Genomic DNA, 8,242 nt, shown 5'->3' with positions numbered 1-8,242 from the left:
GAGGCGCCCCGAACATGCACCAAGGTGCACTCGGCCCACATGTGAGCGCAGGTCGTTGCGCCCGAGGTGGTGTGTGGGCACCGCGTTGCAGACGGGACACTGCACGCACACGACGCCCCCTCCAGGTGCACGCACGTAGGCCGGGCCGGGTGCACACCCGACGCCCTAGCAAGGTGCGCGCACCCGGGCAGGGCTCACACTTGGCGAACGGGGCGCACTTCGCGAGGGAGGGTGTGCACCTCGACGGGGGTGGGTGGCCGGGGTGGATTCGCACGTGGGTCGCGGTTTGCTAAGTACACACTGCGACAAGCTCATAACGGGTGCGATCATACCAGCGTTAGTGCACCGGATCCCATCAGAACTCCGCAGTTAAGCGCGCTTGGGCCGGAGTAGTACTGGGATGGGTGACCTCCCGGGAAGTCCCGGTGTTGCACCCTTTTTTAGTTTTTCGCCGGGCGTCGCAATGCTATTTGAATAAACCTTTTGCCCGTTTGCGTTCTCGTCGGGGCCGGGCCGGGCCGGGGTGCGCTGCCCGCACTACCGCGCGCGCGGGGGGCGACACCGAGCGCGCACCCGAGGCGCCCCGAGCACACAGGCCACGGTGCAACCCGGGCGTTGTGCGCGCACCCCGGTGCGCCCGAGGTGCTGCGCGCGCACCCAGGTGAAATCGGTGTGCACCTCGGCCAGTGCGCGCTCGGTCGAGTCGCGCACGTTGGCCAAGGTGCACGGTGATGTTTCTTACTCTAAGGTTCCGCACCAGACGCCCGGGACAGGTGAGCGAAGCTGGGCGGGGCCGGGTGCGCGGCCGGGGCAGGTGCACGCAGCTGGAGAGAGCTTTGGAGCACACTTCGGAGCGCACCAATGATGCGCTCCATTCAAAAGTTTCCTGAAAAGGCAAAAAAAGTTGAGATTATAGAATTTCCCACTTGAGAGATTGTAAAAAAAAAAAATTTAAAATGAAGGAAACGCGGGTGCCAAGGTGTGCGCAGCCCAGCCAAGGTGTGCGCACCAAGGCGCCCACCCTGGCGAAGGTGCACGCAAGGTGCGCACCCGAGGCAAACCGGACAATTAACCCAACTTTCGACTTCGCGCGCACCTTGGAGCGCACTTCGGAGCGCTCCTTGGTGCGCACCAATCTTGGGCACCTCGGAGTGCACCATGGCGCCCACCAAGGTGCGCACCCGGGGCAAACCAAGCTCCGACTTCGTGCGCACCTTGGAGCGCACGAAAGGTGCGCACCATGGCGCCCACCAAGGTGCGCAGCCCAGCCAAGGCGTGCGCATCAAGGTGCGCACCCTGGCGAAGGTGCGCACCCGGGGCAAACCGAGCTCCGACTTCGTGCGCACCTTGGAGCGCACAAAAGGTGCGCAACCCAGCCAAGGTGTGCGCACCCCGGTCAAACCGAGCTCCGAATCGTGCGCACCAGAGGTGCACGCCATCGTGCGCACCTTGGAGCACACTTCGGAGCCCTCCTTGGTGCGCGCCGATGTTGCGCACCTCGGAGCGCACCCGGGGAAAACAATGCAATTAACCCGACTTTCGACTTCGTGGGCACCTCGGAGCGCTCTCGGGTTCGCACCTCGGAGCACACCGAGGTGCGCACCTTTGATGCGCTGCCTTCACCAATTTCCAGAAAAGGCAAGAAAACATTGAGAAGGTGTGCGCACCGAGGTGCCCACCCTGGCGAAGGTGCACGCGAGGTGCGCACCCGGGGCAAACCGGGCTCCGACTTCGTGCACGCCGCACCTTGGAGCACACTTCGGAGCGCTCCTTGGTGCGCACCAGGGCGCGCAACCCAGCCGAGGTGCCCACCCCGGCGAAGGTGCACGCGAGGTGCGCACCCGGGGCAAACCGGGCTCCGACTTCGTGCACGCCATGGTGCCCACCGCGGCGAAGGTGCACGCGAGGTGCGCACCCGGGGCAAACCGGGCTCCGACTTCGTGCACGCCGCACCTTGGAGCACACTTCGGAGCGCTCCTTGGTGCGCACCATGGTGCCCACCAGGGCGCGCAACCCCGCCGAAGGTGCACGCGAGGTGCGCACCCGGGGCAAACCGGGCTCCGACTTCGTGCACGCCGCACCTTGGAGCACACTTCGGAGCGCTCCTTGGTGCGCACCATGGTGCCCACCAGGGCGCGCAACCCCGCCGAAGGTGCACGCGAGGTGCGCACCCGGGGCAAACCGGGCTCCGACTTCGTGCACGCCATGGTGCGCACCGCGGCGAAGGTGCGCACCCGGGGCAAACCGGGCTCCGACTTCGTGCACGCCGCACCTTGGAGCACACTTCGGAGCGCTCCTTGGTGCGCACCAGGGCGCGCAACCCAGCCGAGGTGCCCACCCCGGCGAAGGTGCACGCGAGGTGCGTACCCGGGGCAAACCGGGCTCCGACTTCGTGCACGCCGCACCTTGGAGCACACTTCGGAGCGCTCCTTGGTGCGCACCATGGTGCCCACCAGGCCGCGCAACCCAGCCAAGGTGTGCGCACCAAGGTGCACGCGAGGTGCGCACCCGGGGCAAACCGGGGTCCGACTTCGTGCACGCCGCACCTTGGAGCACACATCGGGGCGCTCCCGGGTTCGCACCGGCGTTGCGCACCGTGGTGGGCACCTCGGAGCACACCAAGGTGGGCAGCGAGGTGCGCACCTTTGATGCGATGCCTTCACTAATTTCCATAAAAGGCAAAAAAAAAACGAGATTTTAAAATTTCCGTTTTGAAAGATAGTGAGAAAAAGGGAATGCTGGTGCCATCTTGAGCCCGCCCTGGTGCGCAGCCCAGCCAAGGTGTGCGCACCAAGGTGCCCACCCTGGCGAAGGTGCGCGCCCGGGCAATTAACCCAACTTCCAACTTCGCGCGCGCCAGGGTGGGAGCGCACCCAACAACCGGGCCTGGGAAGAGCCAATGCGAGAAACCCCACCAAACGCTCTGACAAAAAAAGAGGGGGCGCTCCAGTAACCCCGCTTCGGAGCGCACCCTGGGCAAACCCAGCCAAGGTGCCCACCCCGGCCAAGGTGCAGGCGAGGTGCGCACCCGGGGCAAACCGGGCTCCGACAACGTGCACGCCGCACCTTGGAGCACACTTCGTAGCGCTCCCGGGTGCGCACCTCAGAGCACACCAAGGTGGGCAGCGAGGTGCGCACCTTTGATGCGCTGCCTTCACTAATTTCCAGAAAAGGCAAAAAAAAAAGGAGATTTTAAAATTTCCGTTTTGAAAGATAGTGAAAAAAACGGAACGCGCGTGCCATCTTGAGCCCGCCCTGGTGCGCAGCCCAGGTAAGGTGCCCACCCTGGCAAAGGTGCGCACCCGGGCAATTAACCCTACTTCCGACTTCGTGCGCGCCAGGGTGGCAACCGGGCCTCGGAAGAGCCAATGCGAGAAACCCCACCAAACGCTCCGACAAAAAAAGAGGCGGCGCTCCAATAACCCCGCTTCGGAGCGCAGCCGGGGCAAACCCAGCCAAGGTGCCCACCCCGACGAAGGTGCACGCGAGGTGCGCACCCGGGGCAAACCGGGCTCCGACAACGTGCACGCAGCACCTTGGAGCACACTTCGAAGCACTCCCGGGTGCCCACCGGCGTTGCGCACCGTGGTGGGCAGCGAGGTGCGCACCTTTGATGCGCTGCCTTCACTAATTTCCAGAAAAAGGCAAAAAAAAATGAGATTTTAAAATTTCCGTTTTGAAAGATAGTGAAAAAAAAGGAACGCGGGTGCCATCTTGAGCCCGCCCTGGTGCGCAGCCCAGGCAAGGCATGCGCACCAAGGTGCCCACCCGAGGTGCACACCCGGGGCAAACCGGGCTCCGACTTCGTGCAGGCCGCACCTTGGAGCACACTTCGGAGCGCTCCTTGGTGCGCACCATGGTGCCCACCAGGGCGCGCAACCCAGCCAAGGTCTGCACACTAAGGTGCCCACCCCGGCGAAGGTGCACGCGAGGTGCGCACCCGGGGCAAACCGGGCTCCGACTTCGTGCACGCCATGGTGCCCACCGCGGCGAAGGTGCACGCGAGGTGCGCACCCGGGGCAAACCGGGCTCCGACTTCGTGCACGCCGCACCTTGGAGCACACTTCGGAGCGCTCCTTGGTGCGCACCATGGTGCCCACCAGGGCGCGCAACCCAGCCAAGGTGTGCGCACCAAGGTGCACGCGAGGTGCGCACCCGGGGCAAACCGGGGTCCGACTTCGTGCACGCCGCACCTTGGAGCACACATCGGAGCGCTCCCAGGTTCGCACCAGCGTTGCGCACCTTTGATGCGCTGCCTTCACTAATTTCCAGAAAAGGCAAAAAAAAATGATATTTTAAAATTTCCGTTCTGAAAGATAGTGAAAAAAACGGAACGCGGGTGCCATCTTGAGCCCTTCCTGGTGCGCAGCCCAGGCAAGTTGTGCGCACCAAGGTGCCCACCCTGGCGGAGGTGCGCGCCCGGGGCAAACCGGGCTCCGACTTCGTGCACTGCATGGTGCCCACCAAGGCGCGCAACCCAGCCAAGGTGCCCACCGCAGCGAAGGTGCACGCGAGGTGCACACCCGGGGCAAACCGGGCTCCGACTTCGTGCACGCCGCACCTTGGAGCACACTTCAGAGCGCTCCTTGGTGCGCACCAGGGCGCGCAACCCAGCCGAGGTGCCCACCCCGGCGAAGGTGCACGCGAGGTGCGCACCCGGGGCAAACCGGGCTCCGACTTCGTGCACGCCATGGTGCCCACCGCGGCGAAGGTGCGCACCCGGGGCAAACCGGGCTCCGACTTCGTGCACGCCGCACCTTGGAGCACACTTCGGAGCGCTCCTTGGTGCGCACCATGGTGCCCACCAGGCCGCGCAACCCAGCCAAGGTGTGCGCACCAAGGTGCACGCGAGGTGCGCACCCGGGGCAAACCGGGGTCCGACTTCGTGCACGCCGCACCTTGGAGCACACATCGGGGCGCTCCCGGGTTCGCACCGGCGTTGCGCACCGTGGTGGGCACCTCGGAGCACACCAAGGTGGGCAGCGAGGTGCGCACCTTTGATGCGATGCCTTCACTAATTTCCATAAAAGGCAAAAAAAAAACGAGATTTTAAAATTTCCGTTTTGAAAGATAGTGAGAAAAAGGGAATGCTGGTGCCATCTTGAGCCCGCCCTGGTGCGCAGCCCAGCCAAGGTTTGCGCACCAAGGTGCCCACCCTGGCGAAGGTGCGCGCCCGGGCAATTAACCCAACTTCCAACTTCGCGCGCGCCAGGGTGGGAGCGCACCCAACAACCGGGCCTGGGAAGAGCCAATGCGAGAAACCCCACCAAACTCTCTGACAAAAAAAGAGGGGGCGCTCCAGTAACCCCGCTTCGGAGCGCACCCTGGGCAAACCCAGCCAAGGTGCCCACCCCGGCCAAGGTGCAGGCGAGGTGCGCACCCGGGGCAAACCGGGCTCCGACAACGTGCACGCCGCACCTTGGAGCACACTTCGTAGCGCTCCCGGGTGCGCACCTCAGAGCACACCAAGGTGGGCAGCGAGGTGCGCACCTTTGATGCGCTGCCTTCACTAATTTCCAGAAAAGGCAAAAAAAAAAGGAGATTTTAAAATTTCCGTTTTGAAAGATAGTGAAAAAAACGGAACGCGCGTGCCATCTTGAGCCCGCCCTGGTGCGCAGCCCAGGTAAGGTGCCACCCTGGCAAAGGTGCGCACCCGGGCAATTAACCCTACTTCCGACTTCGTGCGCGCCAGGGTGGCAACCGGGCCTCGGAAGAGCCAATGCGAGAAACCCCACCAAACGCTCCGACAAAAAAAGAGGCGGCGCTCCAATAACCCCGCTTCGGAGCGCAGCCGGGGCAAACCAAGCCAAGGTGCCCACCCCGACGAAGGTGCACGCGAGGTGCGCACCCGGGGCAAACCGGGCTCCGACAACGTGCACGCAGCACCTTGGAGCACACTTCGAAGCACTCCCGGGTGCCCACCGGCGTTGCGCACCGTGGTGGGCAGCGAGGTGCGCACCTTTGATGCGCTGCCTTCACTAATTTCCAGAAAAAGGCAAAAAAAAATGAGATTTTAAAATTTCCGTTTTGAAAGATAGTGAAAAAAAAGGAACGCGGGTGCCATCTTGAGCCCGCCCTGGTGCGCAGCCCAGGCAAGGCATGCGCACCAAGGTGCCCACCCGAGGTGCACACCCGGGGCAAACCGGGCTCCGACTTCGTGCAGGCCGCACCTTGGAGCACACTTCGGAGCGCTCCTTGGTGCGCACCATGGTGCCCACCAGGGCGCACCCGAGGCAAACCGGGCTCCGACTTCGTGCACGCCGCACCTTGGAGCACACATCGGAGCGCTCCCAGGTTCGCACCAGCGTTGCGCACCTTTGATGCGCTGCCTTCACTAATTTCCAGAAAAGGCAAAAAAAAACGATATTTTAAAATTTCCGTTCTGAAAGATAGTGAAAAAAACGGAACGCGGGTGCCATCTTGAGCCCTTCCTGATGCGCAGCCCAGGCAAGTTGTGCGCACCAAGGTGCCCACCCTGGCGGAGGTGCGCGCCCGGGGCAAACCGGGCTCCGACTTCGTGCACTGCATGGTGCCCACCAAGGCGCGCAACCCAGCCAAGGTGCCCACCGCAGCGAAGGTGCACGCGAGGTGCGCACCCGAGGTGCACACCCGGGGCAAACCGGGCTCCGACTTCGTGCACGCCGCACCTTGGAGCACACTTCAGAGCGCTCCTTGGTACGCACCAGGGCGCGCAACCCAGCCAAGGTGCTCACCCCGGCGAAGGTGCACGCGAGGTGCGCACCCGGGGCAAACCGGGCTCGGACTTCGTGCACGCCGCACCTTGGAGCACACATCGGAGCGCTCCCGGGTTCGCACCAGCATTGCGCACCTTTGATGCGCTGCCTTCACTAATTTCCAGAAAAGGCAAAAAAAAGAAAAAAATGAGATTTTAAAATTTCCGTTTTGAAAGATAGTGAAAAAAACGGAACGCGGGTGCCATCTTGAGCCCGCCCTGGTGTGCAGCCCAGGCAAGTTGTGCGCACCAAGGCACCCACCCTGGCCAAGGTGGGTCACGGGGTGGGTCCTAGGGTGGGTAACGGGGTGGGTACTAAGGTGCGTGCCAAGGTGGGTCATAGGGTGGGTGCCAAGGTGGGCACCAGGGTGGGTGTGCACCAACCCTAGCCAGGGTAGGTCACGGGGTGGTTGTCGGGGTGGGCGTCAAGGAGCCAAGGTGGGTGGCAAGTAGCCAAGTTGCGTGCCAAGGTGGGTGTCGGGGTGGGTGCCAAGGATCCAAGGTGGGTGCCAAGGAACCAAGGTGGGTGTCTGGGTGGGTGCCGAGGTGGGAGCCAGGGTGGGTCCCAAGGTGAGTGCAAAGGTGGGTGCCAGGGTCAAGGTGAGTGCCAATGTGGGTTCCAAGGTGCCAGGGTCAGGGTGAGTGCCAATGTGGGTTCAAAGGTGCTAAGTTGGGTGCGAGGTTGGGTGCGAGGGTGGGTGGGTGCCAAGGTGTGCTAGGTGGAAGCCCGGGTGGGTCGGCATCCCATGGGTGTCGAGTTGGGTGCCTGATGGGTGCTTCTTGTCAAGTTTTAGTCGTCGGGACTCATTTCGAGCCTTAGAGGTCGTTTCTTGTCCGGTTGCCCTGTCTTCGACCTGGGAACCCAATTTTGGTCCTCGGGTCCCATTTTTTTTTGTCTCGCATCCCACTTTTGGCCTGTGGCCTTTTCGGGGTCGATTCTCGTTTTGGGCATCAGAGCATGTTTCTTCTCCTAAAACCCAATATTTGTTTATTAAGTCTCGGAACACATTTTTGTTCTCGTGGACCCATCATGGGTCTTGGAACGCATTTGTGGTCCTTGGGTCCCATTTTGCATCCCGAAACTTGTGTTTTGGTGCTTGATCCCTATTTTGGGTGCCCACCTTGCACCAAGTGCGCACCCGGGGCAAACCGAGCGCCTTGGTGCACCGGGGCAAGATCGAGCGTGCACCCGAGGCGCCCCGAACATGCACCAAGGTGCACTCGGCCCACATGTGAGCGCAGGTCGTTGCGCCCGAGGTGGTGTGTGGGCACCGCGTTGCAGACGGGACACTGCACGCACACGACGCCCCCTCCAGGTGCACGCACGTAGGCCGGGCCGGGTGCACACCCGACGCCCTAGCAAGGTGCGCGCACCCGGGCAGGGCTCACACTTGGCGAACGGGGCGCACTTCGCGAGGGAGGGTGTGCACCTCGACGGGGGTGGGTGGCCGGGGTGGATTCGCACGTGGGTCGCGGTTTGCTAAGTACACACTGCGACAAGCTCATAAC

The 8,242-nt window shown here is 63.0% G+C and overlaps 1 non-coding gene across 1 annotated transcript; it reads left to right on the top strand.

Annotated features, from left to right (window-relative positions):
• Positions 1-318: 318 nt before the first annotated feature.
• LOC131862820 (5S ribosomal RNA) lies at positions 319-437 on the top strand. The gene has a single exon (XR_009361756.1). It is a non-coding gene; the product is annotated as a 5S ribosomal RNA (ribosomal RNA).
• Positions 438-8,242: the final 7,805 nt, after the last annotated feature.

This window comes from Cryptomeria japonica, unplaced genomic scaffold (assembly GCF_030272615.1).
Source record: "Cryptomeria japonica unplaced genomic scaffold, Sugi_1.0 HiC_scaffold_52, whole genome shotgun sequence".
NCBI lineage: Eukaryota > Viridiplantae > Streptophyta > Pinopsida > Cupressales > Cupressaceae > Cryptomeria > Cryptomeria japonica.
The sequence above is the reverse complement of the archived record's forward strand: the minus strand, read 5'-3'. Positions and strand labels throughout refer to the sequence as shown.